Here is a 26191-nt window from a genome sequence, read left to right on the forward strand (position 1 = left end):
GGATGTTGAACTTGGACGATGATTGGAAGCTAGATCTCGCCTTCCTAGGCCTAGATCTGCCTCAAAGCCCCAGCAAAATTCTCTTGATCAACCTGAAGTCCACCTGCACAAATGAATCAAAAAATGCCAAACCCCAAATATATATACAAAATATAAAACCCCAAGTGCTACAAAACAGATCGGTAAGAAATAAGTTACAAATTATTTACAAATATACAATATTTACAAATTTAAAAAAAAAATGAGAAATAATTTTGGATAAATAACAATGGATGAATATATTTCAAAAAATTAAATATTGGCTAAAACCCTCCTGTAAAATCAAATATCATAAAGAAATATCAAAGCCCAAACACAGTCAGCTCTTCCCGACACAGTCTGTGAACTTGGAGCCCAACAGGTAGTGTACCTGTAAATATCTATACTATTCTCAAGAAAATTGTTAGATCATATGGTGAATCAGATCACCTAAGATAGCATGTACCAATAGAATGTTCTTATCACTGACAAATAAAATAACAATTATTAGCAATGTTTAGCACAATATAGAATCACACATAGCTAACACATACCACAGTTCAACGAAAGAAAAAGACCATGAATTGAATCCCAAAGTATTTCTATTATGATACAAAATGTTCCTAGCAGAGCAGCAACTCAATACCAACATTCAAGATTTACATCATCCAAAAATATTCAAAATTCAAATAGAAACAAAATGACTTTTTTTATATAGAGAAACCCCTCCAAGTGGAAAATAACGACTAGTTGGTTTGATCCTTATCAAAATAATCTCGACCGTTGAATATAGCTTGATTATTTTTTAATCTCCACTGTCGAATTTTTAATTTTGAGAAAAAAAAAATAGATTTTGTTTTTAAAACCCACTTTTAATTAATCCAAAAACTAATATTTTGGATTAATTTCCTCAAAATTTTGACTTTGACTTAACCACCTGTTGATGCCTCTAAAATCGCTGCATCAACATCGGGGAAAACCACCCGGTCCGGACCTTAGAGCAGCTCCTTTTCCGTTTGGTGTGGTGGCTCCGACTGGATGTAATGGGACCAGTTTCCCAGTGATATATGAGTTGATGGGTGATTGGTTTGTAATGTATAACGAGAGTGATAAGTGCTCTATTCTAAAGTGCAAAAAATATACAAAGATAACTAATCTATCCTGGGTGTTCTTCTAACAATGCGATTCTTGATTGTTTCTATTAACAAATAAACATAAAGATGACTTATTCATAACATAGAAATATGCATTCATATGATGATTACTTTGTTTAATTAATTAAACAAAGTAATAATTAAAACATTATTGCATTGATCATAATATATCACTGACATATATATTTAAAAGATGACAACTCTGAAACATTCAAAAGTGACAAGTTAAAGAATTGTTTTAGAAACATATACATATCAATAATAGCAAAGTTGATAAATGTTAATTCACATAGAGAAATAAAGCGAAAACATAGATAATAGTACCGTATGCATTTGGATCTCCTCTGATGTAAATCACATTCAAATTCTGCCTTCTAATTTGGGAATACTTTCACAGGATGCAAAAGTGAAAATCTCATAAAAACTTTCTTTGTCAAAATTCAGAATTCTGGTCCAGTCTTTTATAAAAAATATATATCGGAAGTACAGTAGTGCAACCTCCAATTTAAGTCTTAATACAAAATTGCGGACCCCTTCTAAAAACATGAAAGGGTCTTTAAATACTACAAATAATAACAAACTATGAAAGAAAGTCGCTATGCATTAGTATAACAAAAAACATAGAAATCTGGGATTTATTCTGAAAATAGCAGTGCTGTGGCGGTCGAATGGATTCACTGTATCGGCTTATCTTCTTGTGACTGCAGTTGACAAATGGCAAGCATTGGCTAGATTTCTGGTGGCTGACTCATCCGAGAGTGTAACTGAGCTGTATAGGTGGCATCGACAAGTTCGGGGATCATGCAGTTGATCGCATCCGTGAGACACTTCATCGCCATTTGCTAACTGTGTGGTTTAACAAGGAAAAACCAGAACATTTCCCATGTTAGGCTTTGAATGCCTCCGATCAATTTTTCCCTTTGCGTCAGCTCTTGTTTCCACTTTTGTTCTAACAATTTTACTTTTGGGAGTTTGCCTGGAGCAATGTTTTACAACTCCGACTCGGCCGAGGATCAACTCCGACTCCGACTCCGACTCAGTAATGACTCGGCCGGCTCGATTTCAATGACTCGGTCGTTGTAAAAAATACATTAAATATTTATTTTTTTATTAAAAAACATAATTTTAAATATTTTAAACATAATTTTAAAGATTTTCATTCATGTTTCCAAACACACAGTGGGTGAAGACAGTTTTGGAATTTATTGAAGGTGCTTGGCCCTTTCTTCTAGACCACATATGTATTATGAAGTATCTGTGGCTCCATTGAAGCTACCTGGAACTATAATCTTGAGCAGTCACATAAAATGCTTGAATCTCCATGTTCATTGCACATGCTAAGTATGAGTTCTGTTGAGGTTATGACAATGTTTGCATTAACAGTTTTGTTGGTGACTCTTCATCCTACAGCAGCATGTAAAAGTTACACAATTAACCAGTCCTATTGTTTGCAGCATTAAGGTGATTGAAGAAGTTTTGGTAACAGTATGGTGGTGGAGCACATACATGTGCATTGATCTTTGGATCCTTGATCAAAATTTTTGAAAGGGTTTGTATTGTTGATATGAGTATTTTCATAAACATTATTGTCCATACTGTGATAGACAGAAGATGCAGCCTTCTCTTCTGTAACTTTTGATCCATCACATGTGAAGGTTTAGGTCTAAATATTGACTCTACCGTAGTCACTATCAATACCCTGGTTTCACAGTCACTACAACTCTACAGGAGTAAGTTCTGAGTACAGTGACAATGACACTATCAATAGTATGGTAGTATATAATAAAGTTGACATGATATAGATGCATTGCATGGATGTATGACTGGATGTTCATGTTGACATTACCTCTAGACAATACCATTGATCTACATGACATCACAATGCCCTTGGTATGTGACAGCATTAGCACTAGCAGTCACCCTATTGAAATTTGACACCAGTGACTTCTATATTGTGAGACAGTGACCTATTAGTATTGACAACGAGACAACCTTTACTTTGATATGTGACTATGACCGTGAAACTTTGGCAACAGTAATAACACTATACACCTTCAGCAAATCTTCACCTTCAGTAATAACACTTATATTGTGATTTGGGGAGTGACTCGGCCGGGTTGACCGAGTCACATATGACTCGGCCGAGTCATATGTGACTCGGTCAACCGAACCGGGTAGCTGGCCAAGTCACTCCCCAGGCCTTTGACTCGGTTCGACTCGGGCGAGTCGGAGTCGATTCAGCCGTTTTGTAAAACAATGGCCTGGAGAGCAGTCTGAAATTAGATTAGATAAATGCAAACTATTGTTGATTAATTCAATCAGATTATTTGTTGTTGTTCTGCATCTGGATGTAGCTCTCTCAGCTTTCATTAATTGGGACTCCCATTAGGAAAACAAGATTTCCTTATGTGACTCCTATATTCTTGGCAGATTGGCAGCTTTTCCCTCTTTTGAATCTTGCCATGATAGAAAATTAGTTAATCTTTCATCTACCTTATCTAATTCAAGCCTTGCATCCACTGATTTTTCAATCATAGATGCAGAAATATCACATAAGGATGATATATTATGACATAGAATATCCAATTGTCGGGACAAAGCCTTGGTTATTTCCAGGGCTTCAGTTCTGAATTCATTTACCTGGGGATATCCTTTGAATTGCTCTATCTGATCTTTCATTTGCACAATTTGCTCTTCTTTTGATTTCTTCTCCTACTCGCTCAATAGTTGTAGTTTGCTCAATGCTTGAGACAACTCATGTTGTTTATGGATGGCATGTTCATCAATCCTCTGCTTTTCATGTTTTAACTGCTCATTTAATTGTTCATTAAGCTGCCTCTATTCTATCAACTGTTGTTCAAGCTGCTCTATCTTTTGTTGTCATTCTGTCGATTGTGCCTCTAGCTGAATGATTGCCTAGTCTTTTCCTTCAACAGATGGCTAACCTCTGAAGCCTTATCCATTGTCACTATTGTATAAGCTCCAGCATATTGTGACAGTTTTGTTAAATCTTCTGAGGAATTTACCTCTTCTCTCCATACCACGTTCATCATTTCTACCTGAGGAGTGAAAAGAGGACTGTGATCAATTTTCCTCTTCTTCCTCTGTCTTTTGACTACAACCCTATGCTTAGGACTGTAGAAGACATCCAGTGGTGGTATTTCTTCAATTTGTAGTACAATCTCCTCAGTGGGATTTTCAGGGATAATCTCTATGTCTTTCTGGAACTTGGGTGGGCCGCTTGTTCCAACAATCGGAACTGTGTTGACTACTGATTTCTGCGCTGTAGACACTTCTGGTGTAGTGAACCCTTGGGTTTTCTTGGGATTACTGATGATTGAATCAAACTATTCCCATTCCTTGATTAACTTGGGATCAATATTAATATCTGTATCAAGGGGTTCGCTAGTTGTTACCTACTTCTGCTCCTTTTCTGGTGTCTTCTCCTTCTCAGAAATCTTTTCAATTTCAGGAGTCTGCTTAGTAATTTCCTTGTCACTGTGGCCTTGTGGTTGTACCATAGAAGTTATATTTAATAAGTCTAGAGGAAGTGTTTCCAATCTCTGCGCCCTGAGCTTATAGAATTCCTCTAGTCCTGCTCCCAATTTGATTTTGGCCATATGTTTGACTTGAGAAAATACTTCTGAAGAAACAAACAAGTCATCGAAGCTATCCTCCTCATGATCAAATTTGGCGATTTTAGCCTGAGAGGTAACATTGTAGGCAACCTTTCTAGGATCGTACTACCTTTTTGGGATAGTGGCAAGTTTTAACAACTTTATTTTCTCGGCCTCCTTCTCTGCATGTTTAAAATCATGCAAGGTAAAAGCTCCACATCGAAGGGGAAATGTCAGCCACATTTGCTTTTTAGAGTCTCTAAGGGTCCTTGACATCCCTTCAACTATTATTTGATGTGCTAATTCTCTGGCCAATAGTTTATCAGGGATGTACAGAGGAAGAACATGAGGGTTGGCAAGGCTGCCGAAAAAAGTCTTATATAGGTGAATCTTTCTTCTCCAAACCAACTGCCAATTGCAGTTAGGTCGACTGATGCTTCCTCAGATAACCTAGGAGCAGGCTTATTGAATATGGCATAATACACAGGAAGAATAAAACCATGACAAATTCTATACAGATGATTCTTATAATGGGCTTTCCATAGCTCCTTATGATAGATGTGAATGGGATTGGGATCTTGCAGAGTCCATTTCCATCCAAGAACGGGGTATTCGGAATTAAAACAGATAGTGTCCATGATATAGGCACTCATGTAAAAGGGAGGTATCACCCGGGTAGACACAAACCTATTTTTTCTATATTCAAGTATCTCGATGGCCATTTTATCAGACAGAATGTTTGCCCAGTCCATGATATAACCATTAATTGCAGCCTCCATTAATGGGACCATATCTATAGAGAATTTAGCAAAATCATGGACTCCGAAGAGTCTGCACATCATTGCACTAGCATAACAATAAGGAGAAGCCAATGAATCTACATAGTACATACCCGATGTCTCGTGCTTGTGTTTGGTCGAAAAATGTCTCTATTGTCTAATAGGGTCATATTCAATGTCGTTCTCCTTGGCAAAAACCTCCAAAAATGCTTTGTTATACTGCTTCTCCGGCTGAGGTAAATGGTACATTTATCTAAAATCCTCTATGCTAAACGACCCGAACACTTTTCCATCAACTGTAGAGAATGTCCTGTCTGTGGTCGCAATTCTTTCAACAATCCACTTGACCACATCATTATAGGGTAAAACCTTGGCACAAGCTGCTATTCTATGTAGATATGAACAGTTCAATTCCTTAAGAGTATTCTCTGATTTGCTCTTGGAATCTGTTGTTGCTTCTTCTTCGAGTTCTTCAGGCTCCTCTACTTCCAGCAAATTGTAGATACTCTCCCAGGATGCTTTGCCTAAACCAAGGCAGGTAGTATCAGATATCAATCCTTTCTTATTTGGTTCATCTTTGGCTACAACAGGGGCCTTGGGTTTCTTCACCTTCTTTCCCATTTTCTCTAGATTCATCAGCTCAAAGTAGCTCTGCACAAACAATGAAAAACGTAACAGAGAAATATACCTGCTCAAAGCTAATATGAAATGAAAAGAGTTATGGTAATTTACGCATGATAAACCAAATGTAATTAAGTATTACCACAGGTGAAATCCTCGAAGGATTCACCCTTAACTGCAAAATTAATGACCTCCATAACCGCCAATCATAGTTAATAAATGTAATAATTATCTGTCGCATCGCACATATGCTTGATGGTCCTTTAAAATGTATCTTTTGATCTTCCGCTCAGCGATCAGCGATAAATCGCAATCGGGAGGTTCATCGGTCAGGCTTAACATTTTGGGCTGATAGCCCCGATTGCGATAAAGGTAAAGAATATAATAAGGCGGAGGAATAATTAGCGGACCGTTTGATTTATTGCTTTTTCATTTATTATTCCTTTTAAGATTTATGCCTACTAATAATACCTTTTGACGGTCTTTTCTTGAAACGCGCGCCTTACTTTATGATATCACAATCGGGGAATTCGAAAGGGCTTTCGCTATGTGTCATGTGATATGTGCGATCGCCGATTGCGATTACGTTATTAGATCGGAGGTTTAGTATAAACCATCTGGGATGCATCCTTGTTTAATTTTGCGATATGCGATCTCCGATCGTATTATCGCATTGGAAATTTGCTTATGAGGGCTTCTCAAAGAAGGATATCTCATATTATATTACATTTTAACAAAATGTTTTGGATATTAGTTCTATCGCATCGGACCTTTTGATAAGGATTTCCATGTGTCATGATTAATTTTAGGCAAGCGATTTTTATTGAGTCGTTGAATTTCAACTAAGTCTTAAAAAGGGACCCATTTCTATTTAAAGTTTTTAATACAAATTTTTACAAATGGGGGGGTTGTTGTACAGTACAACACCACCAAAGTCTAAAGGCTCATTTTTTTAAAATATCCAATTTTCGCTTGGTGGGGGACCTCCAAAAATTGACTTTTCTTTGGCCTACGATTTTTTAATTATTTTCCACTTGGAGATGAATTAATTTCTCTATAATTATTTTTTACTTGAATTAATTAATTTTTTGGCTTAGTATTTTTATTTATTTAAGCTAGAAAAATTAATTAATTGACACTAGAGGGGACTAATAACTTTTCCACCCTCAAATATTTTAGCCATGGTATCTAAATACGAGGGACCATGCACTAAAATATTCTTCACATTGAATTATTACAATATCAACCCTTGAAAGGGTAAAACACATTTAGACTCATACCCTCAATAATTTATCCAATTCTGCAACATAGAATGATCTAGAATAGACCAAGTGGTTTGTAATAAAATAATTTGGCCAAATGTGCTTAAATTATTCTCAAACACATTTTTTAAAAGACTCGATATAACACTAGGACTCACCTAAATCCTTTGTCAAAGAATTCCACCCTAGCTTTGGGGTTTAAGCTGGAAGAGAAACTATGTCAATTATCCGGGTTTACAAACACACATAATTCAGTGAGGTCAGAGGCTTACCTAGGTGTTGTTACATAATTAAACGGTCATACTAGCATCATTTACAATACAACTTGCAAAAATTGGGTTTACAATGATAAAATTGTGTTGGTTGATGACTTTGAACTTTGAAAAAATTTATTCATGTCTTTGCATTCTGCTTCCTTGGATTGTTGACAAAGTGTGGTCAACAAACATGAAACCCATGTTTTAAAAATAATATTTTTTCTTTTCTTTTCTTGTTTGTTACATAGTTTACATATTGAAATGAGTACAACAATTATGACGACCGAAACTAGTTACATTTCTCAAAACATCGAGGGTGAGCCAAGTTCCTTTATGGCTTCTTAGTAAAATATATAAAACTCTTTTGGTCATGACCTTGGCCTAGGCACTAAATCTTTTTAATTTCTTTAGAATATTTTTAACTTCTTTTTAACATTGCATATATCAACGTAAATGTTGACAAGATAAAGTATAGACATTAGATTCTCAACATTCAACTTTTGAAAAAAATTGTCATTCCGTCAATAGGCGTGCTATTTTGGAATAGGGCTTCCATAATTTTAATTTAATTATCAACAAATAATAGGTGGATGGCAAGGATTTAGCCTCTACAAAATATCCATGAAATATTTTAGTATTAGTCAAGATAAAGGTTTGGGATTTATCTCAAAGGTAGTTATTCCCTTTTTGTTTTTCAATTTAATTAAAAAAATGGTGTAAATTAAAATAAAAGATATATTAAGAAATTATAATTAAAAAAAAGCAAGACAAAATCAAATGAAATCATCCTCTCTCGAGTGCGGGTCAATACAACAATATTCATAGGCACGTAGCCATTACAACAATATTTCTCATCATCACGTCACTCACTGGGAATTGAACCTTTGTGAAAGAGATAACAACCATTCTGCCTAACCACCCAAGATAACCCCAATTGACAAAACATATATAAAATAGTTTGACCGTGAAGTACAGCTTGAGAGGGCCTAATGGTTAGAGCATGTGTTTCTTCCTAAGAGATCACGGGTTCAAAAATCAGATGGGGGTAGAGTATCTATGCCTTATAGACTTAGCTGTCAAATCGTTGCACGGAGGGGGTCTCATACACCAATTTGGTGTCTACCTTGGCTGTGACCTTAAAATTGGATAATAATAATAATATGTTTTTTTGGGCATGTGGTATTGACAAACGATGGTATTGTAACAAAGTCTATTTACAAGGTAAGAATCTCCATGGTAGAGTGGAAGTGAATCTTTAAGGATCTTGTTACATCATACATGTTCTTTTAAATGTATATATGTTTAACTCATATATCAATTATTTTTATAATTAATAATATTAAGTTATAACTGAGTTAATTTTTGTTGTTTTTTTAATCTTAGCAATGTGAGATGTATCCTGAGGTGAGCGTTTTGATGCCTATTGGCATTTACCAATCATTTGATTTAGATGGTTGCACTAGTATATATAGACATTGGATTCTCCACATTCAACTTTTGAAAAAAAAATTGTCATATATATGACATTGGATTCTCAACATTCGATTTTTGAAAAAAAATTGTCATATATGTAATATTGGATTCTCAACATTCGACTTTCGAAAAAGAAATTGCCATATATATAAATATATGACATTGGATTCTCAACATTCAACTTCCAAAAAAAATTGTCATATATAGAGTGAGAACCATGGCATTCATCTCTAGCAAAGTAAAAAATAAAAGTCATGGGATATATAATGATTAAGATCATAAGTTTTGTATAAAAGAGGAAGCAAAACAGCTCCCAATTTTGGAGATTTTATGCAGAAACAAAACATAAAAGCATAATGTAGAGGTGAATAAAAAAAAAATCATGGCTATGCTATTGGTTCATAGCAATAATTTTTGCTCATTTACTATTGCTAAGCCAATACTCAAAACGCGGATCGGCACACCTTTCAGTTATAGTCAAGACAATGTACAATTTGTGACTATTTAATAATGAATGTGTTATTTCGTTTCTGTAAAAGAAAAAACAAATTTCCATAATAAGACTGCCATCAACCACATGTCATTAAAGATAAAAAAAGACGAGACAGATTATGACATGATGGCCAACTTGTGGCTAACACTTTCTTTTCGAGTTTCGATATGTTTATATGAAAAGTAGAAGAATCACAGTAAGCCTTATACATAAAGCACTACCCTAGAGAAATAGAGACTATCGCAACAGCATACCCATACCCAATCAGATTGACAAATAGTAATTGCACCATTAGGATGTTTTAGTCCATAACTATGGCAATCGTTGAGGTTGGTTACCAGGGTCTTTTGGTCCATGTTTCAGAGCTGGAGATTTAGAACATGAGAAAATGTTAGAGGATTTTTTGTCCCTAAATTTTCCTAAAGTTATATGTCAGGATGATGTTACAATTAGCACATTGATCTAAATAGGTCATGACGATGTTACAATTACAACATTGATCTAAATAGGCCAAATGATTGATTAGTTCAGTGGGCTGGCCCAAGCGGTTAAGTGCTATGGTAGCATGGACTTGATGCAAAAGGTCTAATGGTAGTTAAAAGTTTCCCCTTCTCCACATTGGCTGCCTGTGTTGCATGCCTTACTTGATGTTGCCAATCCCACCAAGTTAGGAGTCATTATTACACCAGTAGGTTTGTGCTACGTGATGATGTTACAAAAGTTAGGAGTCATAATTAACACCAGTAGGTTTGTGCTACATGATGATGTTACAATTAGCACATTTATATAAATAGGTCATGATGATGTTACAATTAGAACATTGATCTAAATAGGCCAAATGATTGATTAGTTCAGTGGGTTGGCCCGAGTGGTTAAGCGCTATGGACTTGATGCAGAAGGTCTAAGGGTAGTTTCCCCTTCTCCACACTGGCTTCCTGTGCTGCATGCCTTACTTGATGTTCCCGCCAAGTTAGGAGTCATGATTAACACCAGCAGATTTGCGCTACCTATGTTGCATCCCTTACTTGATGTTCCCACTAGGTTAGGGGACATAGGGGTCAAGGTCATAAACAACAAAAACAGGTTTGCACTAGGTACCATCCGTGAATGCGGGAATGTGCCGTGAATGCGGGAATGGGCAGCTATCGAGAACTTCAATGTTTTACAAAAATGCATTATGAAGAGAAAGAAGAAGTCGGTCAACCCTCCATCTACTCTGGTTGCAAATCTTTGATATAGATATTGCATTGTTTTTAAACATGTCGCTTGTTCCTATGTGATACTACTATTGCTTGGCTGCAAAAAAAATCACATCTTTAGAGGAGATGATGCATTGAAAAGGAGTCACTATTTAGCCATTTTATCGATGTTGGTACATCAGACAAGTGAGGACAAAAATCTGTCTTGGCATGGAAATCTGTGCAAGGAACAATAAGTCTACATATGGACTTATAAAGAAATTTAATAAATGGAAAAGGATAACGAGACAAAAGTTTAAAGAAGTACACCCTTACAAAATTTGGAGTTGTGACGCCATGTTTTTATGTTAGCACATTTGGAATCCGAGGTATAAGGAAGTCTTAAATAGAACAGACATGATTGGAATGAGATTTAAGCCTTAAAACAAAGGAACCTTGCATGGAAAGAGAACTGGCTCAGAGGAGGTCTAAAGAGAAAACGTAGAAGAGACATTCTTAGGAATTGCGATTTAAATTTTAGATAACCCACTGGACTTTGATTAATTTAAAAGCAAGAGGATAATCACATGTCTGAAAAAGGGAGAGATTAGATCTTCCTCCTTTTAAATAAAAACTTTGATGGCAACTCTAAGGGAAACCTAGAATGTGGTAGGAAGTGAATTACAACAAACATGACCAGGCTTTGGTACAAACCTATGTTAACAGGAATGACACACAGAAACTGAAATAAGAAAGAAATGGGAATAGAACAAGAAATGGGGCTCGAGGGTTTTGGAGGATAAGTAACGTGAAATACCCCAGAGTATTAGTAATATACTAATGCAGTGTCAAGACAGGAATGGCGACAGAATGGAACACGAAATGAGTCTCTTGATCAGGTTTTTTTTATCAGGTTTCTGGTAAGATAGGTACAGAACCACTATGCTGGAATGGCCGCTCATAGCCGTTATCTAGTTAATAACCACTGCTCGAGTAGTTGTCCCATTAAACTTGATATAGATCCCAACCTAAGATAAATTTCTTTATGACCATGAACTAGGGCTGCTTAGGGCTGCTTAGTAATGGCTAAGGAAATCGGCAGATGCTGCTACTCTGTCCTCTAAATCTTCCCTCTTCTCAATTGCTCTTCGCAATTGCTAACACCGTTATTAATGTTTTTAGTGTTTAAATGATTTTAATGGAAATAGATTCAGCCTAAGTTTTAACTTAACCTATATTTCGAAAAAATTCTGCGAAATCTTCTCAAGAAAACTTATCAAAATTACCAACATTTTCAATGCAAAATTATATCCTCGTTAGACTACGGCATTAGTAACTGATTCGTGCTGAAATTTTGGAAAAAGTTCGAAACATAGACTCAAATTTAGAGCCTTTAGCGATCGGTTAAAAGCACAAAGTTCATAAAGATCCATTTCATTTCTTGAAAAGCCATAACAACATTCAACATGCAATAAAACATAGTACAACCCATCTGTTAAGATAAACATTACTTCAAATTAAGCAAATGCCATATCGATGCTAAAAATCCTATGCCATGACGCCATATTGAGCGAAGTGAGGGAGAGATGAATACCCACTTACCAGAAAACCGAGAAACGCGACCGAGATTACCAGCGATTTTTTCTCTTCAACCTCCTTCCGTGGTAAATCAATCCTCGTGCATTCTTTTCGGTGTGAAATGCCCTCACATTGGATAAAGTAGATTTCAACGAAAAACATATCCAGATATTATGATTAATTAAATTAAATTATGCGGCTTATTAGTCATTTTCATATTTTCGACAATGCCATTCATTTAGTTTAAATGGCCCTTTTCCTATGAAATGTGTTTTTTTACCAAACATATAGAAACCCTAGAAGACTAGGAGCTTATTAGCCTATATTTTGTTGAGAAACCCTCCAGACTTAGGGTTATTAGTCTATATTTTGTTGAAATAATTTCAGTGTGCGAGTTATCTGTAATTTTATGATGTTATTTCAAAATATGTAGAAATTTTTTGAATTTGAGTCTCTCAAGATGGATGAAGTGTTTATTTTTTACACGTTACAATTTCTCAACATACAATTTTTCCGGAAATTTTGTCTTCAACATGAACTTGTATTATGAAAATATGCATTCTAAAACCTTAAAATAGTCAAGATTATTGGTCTATATTTTATTCAAATAATTCAATGTGCAATAGCATCATTGTATTTAAATGAAATATATAACCCTGTAATGTTTGGTCTAGTTCAATTTGGCTTGCATATTACCCGCATAGATCCATATTAAGTACACATCTTAACATGAGTGAATAAGGATCAAATTTCTTCATGTGCAAACTTCTTTACAGTGCAAAATAAAATGTGTATTTTTTCATTATTTAAGTTGTATTTTTGAATGTTATATATAAGATTAAATAAACGTTTTAATTATAAAAGCTTAATTTTTTTCATGATATATACATATTTTTTTAAATGACATAATATATATATATATATATATATATATATATATATATATATATATATATAATTGACAGTAAAATATTTTACATCAACACATTTTATCAGCATAAATTAAAATGGTTTTTTATTATTAATATATTTTTAAATATATGTCAATATTAGTTCATATTAAAATATTTTATTGATAACTCAAATTGAATATTTTTTTATATACAACATTAAAACATTTTATTTTAACATTATTTTTCTATATATAAATATATATGAAGTTGATATGACACAACATGCATCTTCAAATAGTTTATTTAAATCTCCCATTGAAATATTTTTGGAAAAAAATATAAGGCTTAAACATCCTACTCACTTTTTTACACTTAAAGGATTTTTTTTATTTATATTTAAAGCATAATGTATTTTAATTTTAAATGGACACTTGTCAACTAGATGGAAGGAGGGACAAACTTACACATCCACTATGTTGTAGAATGAGCTTCTCGACTCAATTAAACCTATATTGGGCTATAAAATGAGCTTCTTCATTCAATTACACCTAGGTTATATTGTTTTTTATTTTGATCAAAAACTTTGATTTTCAATTAATTTTCAATTTTTTAAACACATTTTATGAAGTTTATTGAAAACTTGAAAAAAAAAAATATCAAACGGAACATTTTGAAAATTGAGAAATATTTTTAAATTTTAAATGTAAATTGTTTTTTTTCTAATTGGTTGATGAGTAATTTTATGTGGTTTTAAAATAAATTGTGAGATATTAAAATTTACAAAATCTAAAAGAAATTATATTCGTGAAGTGTAGCAGTCCTTGCACAACACAATGTCATGTGGATCGTTGTGCAAGTTGCATAAAAAAATAGATAGGAACAAGATGTAAAGAATTGTAATATGAAATTTATTAAGCTCTTATTATGTTAAATTTTTTATATTAATTTTTAATATTATATTATTTTAAAACTATATTAAAGTATGTTTAATTTAGATGTGCCTAGAAACACTCTCAAGCTCAAGCTCAATATGCAAGAGAGGTTGTAATGTTTGTCCTAGCTCAATATGCAAGAGAGGTTGTAATGTCTATCCTAGCTCAATATGCAAGAGAGGTTGTAATGTCTTGTCCTATATTTTGACTCGGTCGAAATACATAAAAATAAAAATAAAATAAAAAGATTAATGCAATGTAATGTAAACATGTAAACATTTACTAGCAACTTATGATATGATTAATTTAGTTAATTTGGACGTACCATAAAGTAAGTTTTGATAATTATTATGGATTGACACTTATCGATGTTTATCGGAATTTAATTTATATGGTTGCACTAGTATATACTTTGGCTATCTGTACTTTGGCTTTTGTTTACCGTCCAACCATGTGAGCCCCCCGATTCCGGGACTGATCGGATCTCGTCTCGTCTATTCGCAGATTGACCGTATCTTCTAGATCTCTTCTCGTCTATTCGCAGATTGACATACACATATACAGTATTCGCAGATCTCTTCTGGATCTCTTCTGGATCTCTTCGCGGTTTTTCGCGGATCTCTTCTGGATCTCTTCTCAGATCTCTTGGCGAAGATACGGTCTCTTCTGGATCTCTTCTCGTCTATTCGCAGAGGTATTCGCAGATCTCTTCTGAAACCTTCCGGTATTCGCAGATCTCTTCTGAAACCTTCCGATCTTTTCTCGTCTATTCGCAGAGATCTCTTCTCTTCTCGTCTATTCGCAGATCTCTTCTCGTCTGCGAAGATACGGTACTCTTCTCGTCTATTCGCAGAGAGATCTCTTCTCTTCTCGTCTATTCGCAGATCTCTTCTCGTCTGCGAAGATACGGTATTCGCAGATCTCTTCTGGATCTCTTTCTGGAGGCAGCGGAACTTGTGGAGGACGAATCTTTTGGAGGCAACGTAACATGTGGAGGACACAGCTGCTGCTCCAGCATTCTTAGGGTCTGCGTTCAAATATTTGCTGCTGTTCCAGCATTCTCAGATCTGCGGTTTGGCTTTCGATCTGCGTAAAATATGGCTCCGAGCTTCGCAAAAATAACTGGTGGCTCATCCGTCTCTGGAGGGCAATCTCCTGCCCATATCGTAAGTGAAGCCCCAGCTCCCACTATCCAAGTGGTCTAGGACTCACTCGATGAAGCTTTGAAGTTCTCCGAAAGTGCCCTAATTTGCCGGTTCAATGGTTTTTGGCCGCGGCTGATAGCACTCCACAATTGGATCTCGGAGGTATGGAAGCCTATCATTTCTGATGAAATTAATATCTACCCCTGTGCTAGAGGTTTCTTTATAGTAGATTTTGAAAATCCTGAAAGCAGACAATGTATTCTAGATTCTGGCCCTTGGTTTTGGGAAAAATCAGGCCTATTCATGAAGCCATGGAACCCATCATTCGATCCCTCTACAGCAGTGATAACCTCAGCACCAGTTTGGGTGAGATTGCCAAGCCTACCCTTGCATCTCTGGAATCTCTCCTCGCTAAAAGCCATCGGAAATGCAATTGGGAAATTTTACTGCAGGTGCCCAGAAACAAAGGAATATACCAGAACCACCTATGCACGCATCTGTGTGGAAATGGATTTCAGCGCCGGATTCCCAGCTGAAATAAACCTAACAAGTAAAGACTATGTGTGGAACCAGAAGCTTGATTATGAAAGTGTCCTCTTCAGATGTCGATCGTGCTTTGAGACGGGGCATCTAGCCAAAAATTGCCCAAAAGCCTCTGAGAAAAATTTTGCTAGAAAAAACCATCACAGATCTACATGGTGGGAAGGAGCACAAAAAGAACACTACACTGTCATCAAAGAAGAATATTCTAGAGAAAACTCTGAGTCACAAGAAATCAAGGAAGAAGGAAACAACTCTCAAAGCAAGCAAGGAGAAAGCCCGCCCCAAAAAATCAACAGGTATGAGGATCTGAATACCGCAGAAAATAAATCTTCATTTAACAGCAAAGCAGATCTCCTAAACCAAACTTCTCCGACTATAGATCGCGAAGCTAAGACACCAATGTACCAAGAACCAGAAGAGATGGAGGAGATGCAAGACAAAGGAAGTTGGAAGACCGTAGAGAAAAGAAAGAAAGCTACAACACCAATCTCGCCAAGAAAGACGAGGACCCAGACAAGTAAAAATTAAGAAAATTGTAGGTCCGATAGACCAATTTGGTCTCAGTGGACGTTAACCATCATCATCATCATCATCATCATCATATGAGTTAAACATATATACTTTTATAAAAACATAAACAATGGAACAATATTCTTAACCATGAATATTAAACCCGACTTTGCCATGAATATTCTTAACTTATAAATATGATTTGTTACAATACCATGACTAATCAATACCACATGCCCAAAAATCATAACTTATTTCATATGACCCTTGTCATATGGCATTTTTTCTAATTAATCAATTTAATTAAAATATTAAAAGGAGCATAACTATGTTGGAAATATTGAGAGAGGGGGTGAATCAGTATTTCTTACTTTTTAATTGTTCTAGTGATTGCCAAAAGCATATATAGATATGTATATGTATACACAGAACACAAAAATCAACAGCTGGAATTAATGCTTTTATTAAAACTCAAGACAGTGCAATGAAATAAATACAATATAAGTATATATCTGATTGTGAATAGTTGCCAAGCTCCAACTTGGACTTCAGTGAGGCTCCAACCTCCAGAGCACCAACTCTGTTTTGCAGTGGTTCTGCACTTAGGAGCACCTACCCCTAATGACTTTAGTCTTGTTCAGTTCTGAGGCTCCAACCTCTTGGGCTCCAACCCAACCTTGGTATAAACTGGTATGCTGCTACACTCTATTCAGCTGAGGTTCTCTCACTCCTACTCTCCTGCCTCTGTTGCTTCTACTCCCTCACGCTCTAGTTCTTCACCACAACAACAGCACCAACAGTTCTCTGTTTTTACTGTTTTATACATTCTCATGCCTTTGTCCATTCGTTTCCGCTTACTCGCTAGCTCTTTGGCTTCCTTCTCGCTTGCTTCAGCTTCCTCACCACTGGCTTGTCTATCGCTATAGCTTCCTCTGTCTCATCGTGCTCACAAGACACGTTAATTCATAAGAGAGTGCCAAATAATCCACGGAGAACACATCTTACTGGTTACGACTGTAACAGCACTCCTTTAACAATGATTGTGGGCATGCACAGAGTTCAACTTCATTTAACGGATAGCCACATCCAATCACAATCGATTTCGCCATGAATCACCCCATTTACCTGACGTTCAGCCTTCTAAAACCATCGGACACAACCATCGTAAGCCTTTCGGCTTAAAACCACCCCGCAAGCAAAAACATGGTTACACAGGAAAATATATGAAAAAACAGGCGAGAAACACTAATGGTGGATTTCAAATTTAGTTTACCCACTTCTATTCCTGTATCGGGTCCATAGCTCCATCGCAATCGGCGGATTTAACATCCCTTCGAGACTAGCGACATAGCAGATGCGATATTACATTGGACCATGTTGCAATCGGACCATCGGGTCCGTGACTTACATCGCAATCGGCGCTCGGGAGAGTGTAATTCCTTTGTGTATTGTTGCGATGGGCAGATGCGATATAGCATTCAACCATAACACAATTCCGCAGCGGGTCCGCACTTGCAATTGCAATCGGCGTTCAAGACTTCTAGGGGTCCTTTATACATCGACCCCATGACATCGTCGATGGCCGACGGGCTGATCCTCCAGCAGATGTGATCTAGCATTAAGTTGTGTTACAATCGGACCATCGAGTCCGTATTATAATCGCAATCGCACGTTCGGGGGTGACCACTCTTTATTCATTGCGATTACCGTGGATGCATCATAACAATAGGGTGTGATATAATAGGACCATCGGGTCCACATACCTTATCGCAATCGGAGGTTTCGGGTGTGACACTTAATGAACCCGCCGATATAATATACTGCTCCGCCTCCGATAGTGTATTTGTAATATGTATGCTATGGCCTCCATTTGCGTTAAACGCATATATATAAGGGCATGCATTTTCCTATTCATATATATATTCTCCACTCCTTTAACCCTGCATATAGACATTTCTCCATTGTTTCCTTTCACCCTCTGTGTATATATATATATATTGCTCCTCTAATGGCTCTATCTGCTTCCTCTGATGGATGTTTGTGTCCTCTGTTGCTCTGATGGCTCTGCTTGTTCCTCTATTGCTCTGATGGTTGTCTGCTCTTTGCGTTGTTTGCTCCTCTGGTGGCTCTGTCTCCTCCTCTTGGCTCTGATAACTCTGTGTGCTCCTCTTGGCTCTATCTACTCCTTGAATATTGCCATATTGACATCAATGACAATATGTGTCCAACAATCTCCCCCTTTGTTATTGATGGCAATATTCTTCTGCTCTCTCCCCCTTTGACATCAATGGCAAGGGAATGCATACGGACTCCCCCTGTCAACCTGCTCCCCCTGTCCTGCTACATCTTTATGAATGAACTTAAGTGATGATAAAGAAATAACCCCCATCTTTTGACACAAATGTTCGAATGCTTCTCGAGGAAGAGGTTTTGTGAAAATATCAGCTATTTGCTCCTTAGTACTGATATATTCCAGGACGATGTTTTGTTCAGCTACTTGTTCATGGAGGAAATGATACTTGATTGGTATGTGTTTGGTTCTTGAGTGCATCACTAGATTTTTGCTGAGACTGATAGCACTTGTGTTGTCACAATAGATGGTAATGGGTTGATCTGTACATATGTCGACATCTTTTAGAGCTTCCTTCATCCATAGTATCTGAGTACAACAGTTTGCTGCAACAATATACTCGGCTTCGGCTGTGGATAATGATATGGATGATTGTTTTTTGCTGAGCCAGGATACCCAACAGTCTCCTAGGAAGAATGCATTTCCACTAGTACTTTCTGATCATCTATACTTCCAGCCCAATCAGCATCGCTGTATGCAGTTACAGTCAGTGTTGAGTTCTTTGGGTACCAAAGACTGAAATCAGAAGTTCCCTTCAAGTATCTGAGAATTCTTTTTACGGCTAATAAATGGGATTGTTTGGGAGCAGATTGAAATCTTCCCACCATTCCTACTACTTGCATTATGTCTGGTCGTGTAGCTGTTAAGTATAGAAGGGCTCCAATCATTGACCTGTAATGAGTTGCATCCACTAGAGGGGAGTCATCATCTTTGCTCAGTTTGCAGTTTGTGGTCATAAGTGTGCTCATGGGTGCACAGTCCTCCATTCCATATTTTTTGAGCATGTCTTTTAGATATTTGGTTTGAGATATACACAATCCTGCTATGGTTTGGGATACTTGAAGTCCAAGGAAGTGGGACAGCTCTCCTATAATTGACATCTCAAACTCTTTTGACATGCTTTGAGAAAATTCATGGCTCATTTCATCATTATTACTAGCAAAAATCAGATCATCGACATAAACAAGAGCAACTAGTAACTTACCTTCATCTGTCTTTATGTATAGATTACTTCCAGCCACTCCCTTTTTGAAGCCTTGTTGTTGTAAATAGTGATCTAGTCTTGCATACCAAGCTCTAGGAGCTTGTTTCAACCCATATAAAGCCTCTTTAAACTTACAAACTAAGTCCCTTCCTATTGTTAGATCAAAACCTTCTGGCTGCTCCATGTAGACTTCCTTCTTGAGTTCCCCATTTAGAAATGCTGATTTCACGTCCATTTGATAGATTTTGAATCCTCTTGAGCAAGCAAATGCCAAGAACATCCTGATAGCTTCCATACGGGCCACTGGTGCAAATGTCTCTTCAAAGTCAACTCCTTCAATTTGTGAATAGCCTTTGCAGACAAGTCTTGCCTTGTTTCTGATAACCTGTCCTTCCTCATTCATTTTATTTTTGAACACCCATTTGGTTCCTATTATGTTTTTGTCCTTTGGACGTCGTACTAGCTCCCATGTCTTGTTCTTCTCAATTTGGGACATTTCTTCTTCCATTGCTTTTACCTAATGAGGATCCTTACTTGCTTCTGCAAATGTTTCTGGTTCTATCATAGATAGGAGGGCAATGACTTTTCTCTTAGGTGTGATTGTTATCCTTCTTCGGGTCTGCACACCTTCATCTCTATCGCCAATGATCTGCTCTTCTGGATGATGTCTTTGGACATACTTCATCTTTGAAGGGGTATTAGGTGGTTCTCTTTCCTCTTCTTTTTCTTCTTCTTCCTCTTCTATTTCTTCTTCTTTAGGTTCTTCTTCTTCAATGAGAGAGTCATCTTCATGTTCTTCAATTTCCTTTTTTGGAAGATCTTCATCAAGCTTTACATCGATGCTTTCCACTATTTTCTTCAGTCGATAATTATAGCACTTGTAAGCCTTGCTCCGTGTAGAGTATCCAAGAAATATCCCTTCAGCAACTCGAGAATCAAACTTTCTGGGTGAGCCATCATTTATTTTTATGAAGCACTTGCTTCCAAAGATCTTGAAGTACTTCACCGAAGCAGGTCTTCCTTTCCATAGCTCATAAGGAGTTTTTTCACAATTTGGTCTTAATTGAGTTCGATTTAGTGTATAGACAGTTGTCCCTACTGCTTCTCTCCAGAATTTAGGTTGTAAGTCTATTGCTAATAGCATAGTTCTTGCCATTTCTTGGACTATTCAGTTTCTTCTTTCAACTACCCCATTTTGCTGAGGTGTTCTGGCAGCCAAGAATTCCCTTTTAATTCCATGAATATTACAGAACTCACTAAACTCGTTTGATGTGAATTCTCCTCCTCTGTCTGTTCTAAGGCACTTAATTTTTGAATCTTTTTCATTTTCTACAAGGGATTTTAGATTCTTAAAACACTCAAAAGTTTCATATTTATACTTTATGAAATATATCCACATCATTCTAGTATAATAATCAACAAATAACACAAAATACCTTTCTCCTTGGAGTGCTTGATTTCTAGTTGGCCCACACACATCAGCATGGATGATCTCCAAGGGCTTCGATGTAGAGAGCTCCTTTGTCTTGTGGTTGATTCTAATATGCTTTCCATGTTGACATGGACCACATACTACTTGATTTGGTTTGAACAGCCTTGGGATGTCTCGTACAGCTTTGATCTTGCTGATATTGATCAGATTTTCGAAGCTTGTATGTCCAAGTCGCTTGTGCCACAACCAACTCTCATCTGTCTGACTCAAGTAGCATTTATTTTCTTGAATCTTGTTCAGAATGTAAATGTTGTCTGGTGTTCTCACCCCTTTTTCCACAAGTTTCCCTGAGGCAGAGTTCCTTATTTCACAATCTTTGGTGCTGAAAACAACCTTATGTCCTTGATCACAGATTTGGCTGACACTCAGGAGGTTGTGTTTGAGTCCGTCAACCAGCAGAGCATCTTGAGCTTTTCCTTTTCCATTGATCAGAGTAACTATTCCTTTTCCTGCAATTCTGCCAGATCCACTTCCAAAGGACACATTCCCTTCCTTTTTGCTCAGTGAGACAAACTTCCTTCTGTCTCCTGTCATGTGTCTGGAGCACCCACTATCTACAAACCACTGGTTTCCATTATTTTGAGCATATAGAGCCAGGCCGCATTTGTCCATGCTATAGTTCTTGCTACTTGTCTTTCTTCCTTTGAGTGGGCAGTGTTGTTCATAGTGTCATTATTGTAGCAGAAAGAGCAAATCAGATCAAATTTGGTTAAGGGATCAAATGAATTGAAGGTTTTGATTTGTCCCTGCCTTTTGGGGGCATATGAGTTGATTATTCTGTCCTTTAGCTTTGTCTTTTCACTTCTGCAAGCCATATAATGTCTGGCTTGATGACTGAAGTTTTTACAGTGAAAGTAGTGTCCAAGAAAGATGGTTTTGTACTTGTTGAAGCAACCACGGTTTGAGTCGATTTCCTTCCTGGGAATTACTCCTCCCTCATTCTTTGGATTTCCAATGGGCCCTTGGTGGAGTACAGGTTTGTATTTGCTGTAGTGTCCATGATTCGACTCCACATTCTTCTTTGGAGTAATTCTCTCTTCATTCTTGGGATCTGGGATGCACTTTTGATAACATACTTTTTCATCTTTTGGATTGCAGGAAAGTGCATCGGCATAGCTTTTTGCACTATTCTTAGTGCTTGAGGATTCTCCTTTGAAACCTATTCCAGACTTGTCATGTTGAGGTTTTTGATTTTTCAGAATAGTCTCAAGTATTTGAGAGCTTTTACAGCCCTTTTTAATTTTCTCCAACTCCTTTCTCAGAGACACTATTTCGGCCTCACGTTCTTCACAAGTCTCTTCTTTTTCTTTAAGCTTTGCTTCCAAGAAATCTTCTCTCCTTCTTATTTCCTCGTTTTCCACTTTGAGAGAAATGAGTTTGTTCTGTAGTTTTTCATTTTCTTCAATGGCGCTAATTAACAGTTCATCTACATTTCCTTCCAGCCCTGAGTCATCATCATCTGTGAGTGCCATGAATAATGTTTCTTGGCTTTCATCACGATCACTTTCCTCATCTAATTTCTTTTTGATGACCATAAACTCATCCTCATCAGACTCATCTTGCTTGGAGAAGAAGTTTTTCTTATTGAACCCTTTCTTTTTGTGTGCCATTCTTTTAGAATTTCCTTCATCATCATTGTCATGTTTATGATGACATTTTGTTGCATAATGACTTATTTTACCACATTTAAAACAAATAAGTGGATACTTGCCTTAAAGCTTAGATCCTCTCTTCAGCTTTTATACAAATTGAGCCAGTTCGGATTCCACATTTGACTCATCACTATAGTCATTCCTTTCTTTCCCCTTCTTTGACTTTGAAGCCTTGAATGCTGCATCTTTGGAGCTTGGGCCACCTTTCCTCATTTCATAAGCAGTGAGAATTCCATGGAGTTCATCCATTTTGAGGGTATCTAGATCCTTTGCTTCTTCTATAGCGCTTATTTTGGAGTCAATTCTGTCTGGAAGATACCTTAATACCTTTTGAACAATGGTACTTTCTTCAAATTTTTCGTCCAATCCTTTCAAGGAATTTACCACTTCAGCTACTCGGAGGAGGTATGCTGCAATATCTTCTTCATCTTCCATCCTCAAACTTTCAAATTGTCTTCTGTGAGTTTGAAGCTTTGCCTTTTTTACTTTTGAGTCTCCATTGTACAAGCCAACCAACTTCTCCCACATTTCTTTGGCAGAGGTACCGTGCATGATTTTTGTAAACTCGGAATCAGTGATTCCACTAGTGATGGAGTTCATGGCCTTTGCATTTGCGATGTAGGCTTTCCTCTCGTCTGGGTCTGTTGGAAGAGTGGAAGTCGTTCGGTATTCATTTTGAACAAAATGCCAGACTTCAGGTCCAAGGGACATTAAGTAGTAGGTCATTCTTTCCTTCCAGAAACCAAAGTTAGTGCCATCAAACAAAGGAGGTCTTCCTGATGCTTCGTTATTTCTCATCATGGCTGCGGGTCCTTCTTCAAGCTGTTAGGCTAGTATGAAGAAGCCTGCTCTAATACCAATTGTTGGAAATACTGAGAGGGGGGGGGGGTGAATCAGTATTTCTTACTTTTTAATTGTTCTAGTGACTGCCAAAGGCATACATAGATATGTATATGTATACACAAAACACAGAAATCAACAGTTGGAATTAATGCTTTTATTAAAACTCAAGACAGTGCGATGAAATAAATGCAATATAAGTATATATCTGATTGTGAATAGTTGCCAAGCTCCAAATTGGACTTCAGTGAGGCTCCAACCTCCAAAGCACCAACTCCGTTTTGCAGTGGTTCTGCACTTAGGAGCACCTACCCCTAATGACTTTAGTCATGTTCAGTTCTGGGGCTCCAACCTCTTGGGCTCCAACCCAACCTTGGTATAAACTGCTATGCTGCTACACTCTATTCAGCTGAGGTTCTCTCACTCCTATTCTCTTGCCTCTGCTGCTTCTACAGCCTCTTCTGCCTCTGCTGCTTCTGCTACCTCACGCTCTGGTTCTTCACCACAACAACAGCACCAACAGTTCTCTGTTTTTACTATTTTATACATTCTCATGCCTTTGTCCATTCGTTTCCGCTTACTCGCTGGCTCTTTGGCTTCCTTCTCGCCTGCTTCAGCTTCCTCACCACTGGCTTGTCTGTCGCTGTAGCTTCCTCTGTCTCATCGTGCTCATAGGACACGTTAATTCATAAGAGAGTGCCAAATAATCCACGGAGAACACATCTTACTGGTTACGACTGTAACAATGCTCCTTTAACAATGATTGTGGGCATGCACAGAGTTCAGCTTCATTTAACGGATAACCGTCCAATCGCAATAGATTTCGCCATGAATCACCCCATTTACCTGACGTTCAGCCTTCTAAAACCATCGGACACAGCCATCGTAAGCCTTTTGGCTTAAAACCACCCTGCAAGCAAAAACATGGTTACACAGGAAAATATATGAAAAACAGGTGAGAAACACTAATGGCGGATTTCAAATTTAGTTTACCCGCTTCTATTCCTGTATCGGGTCCATAGCTCCATTGCAATCGGTGGATTTAACATCCCTTCGAGACTAGCGACACAGCGGATGCGATATTACATTGGACCATGTTGCAATCGGACCATCGGGTTCGTGACTTACATCGCAATCGGCGCTCGAGAGAGTGTAATTCCTTTGTGTATTTTTGCGATGGGTGGATGCGATATAGCATTCAACCATAACACAATTCCGTAGCGGGTCCGCACTTGCAATCGCAATCGGCGTTCAAGACTTCTGGGGGTCCTTTATACATCGACCCCATGACATCGTCGATGGCCGACGGGCCGATCCTCCAGCGGATGCGATCTAGCATTAAGTTGTGTTACAATTGGACCATTGGGTCTGTGTTATAATCACAATCGCACGTTCGGGGGTGACCACTCTTTATTCATTGCGATTACCGCAGATGCGTCATAACAATAGGGTGTGATATAATAGGACCATCGGGTCCACATACCTTATCGCAATCGGAGGTTTTGGGTGTGACACTTAATGAACCCGCCGATATAATATACTGCTCCGCCTCCGATAGTGTATTTGTAATATGTATGCTATGGCCTCCGTTTGCGTTAAACACATATATATAAGGGTTTTCTCCTCCGATAATGCATTTGCCTATTCATATATATATTCTCCACTCCTTTAACCCTGCATATATATATTTCTCCGCTGTTTCCTTTAACCCTGTGTGTAGATATATATATATATATATATATATATATATATATATATATATATATATATATATATATATATTGCTCCTCTAATGGCTCTATATGCTTCTTCTGATGGTTGTTTGCGTCCTCTGTTGCTCTGATAGCTCTGCTTGTTCCTCTGTTGCTCCGATGGTTGTCTGCTCTTTGCGCTGTTTGTTCCTCTGGTGGCTCTATCTCCTCCTCTTGGCTCCGATAACTCTGTGTGCTCCTCTTGGCTCTGTCTACTCCTTGAATATTTCCATATTGACATCAATGACAATCTGTGTCCAACAAACTACTTTTAAGATAAATCTCAACCTTTGATATGTGACTATTGTTAACATTTTTCTAGAATATTTTGTGGAGGTTAAATCTACCATCCACTTAATGATTATGGATAACTAAATTAAAATTGTGAAAGCCTTATTCCAAAATGGACACACCTATTGGAGTAATAAGAATATTGTCTCATCTCCTTGTGTTTTTTGTGTGGGAAAATATGATATTTTTTTGGCAAAATTTGTTTTTCCTAGCATTATTCTTGGCTTTAATGACCTTCTCCTTTGGTGTTTTCTTGGTGCTTGTGTTTGCAAATTTTGTACATAGGGTTGTTCACCAATATCTTATCACATTCATTCAAAAAAGAGGTTTTAAAAATTGAGAAAAATGAAGTCAAAATAATAATTACAAGTATTAGG

General features: G+C 37.2%; 1 protein-coding gene across 1 annotated transcript in view; it reads right to left on the reverse strand.

Moving 5' to 3' along the window:
• LOC149164160 (DNA-directed RNA polymerases II, IV and V subunit 8B-like) overlaps nucleotides 1–12611 on the reverse strand; it is a 205398-nt gene extending 192787 nt beyond the window's left edge. The window contains exon 1 of the mRNA XM_089431974.1: nucleotides 12455–12611. The gene's annotated coding sequence lies outside the window, so the exon portion shown is untranslated. The remainder of the gene's footprint in view (nucleotides 1–12454) is intronic.
• Between the last annotated feature and the right edge of the window lie 13580 nt (nucleotides 12612–26191).

The sequence above is a fragment of the Pinus tabuliformis genome, chromosome 5_1, assembly GCF_031772625.1.
Source record: "Pinus tabuliformis cultivar Carrire ecotype Pingquan chromosome 5_1, CPIR1, whole genome shotgun sequence".
NCBI lineage: Eukaryota > Viridiplantae > Streptophyta > Pinopsida > Pinales > Pinaceae > Pinus > Pinus tabuliformis.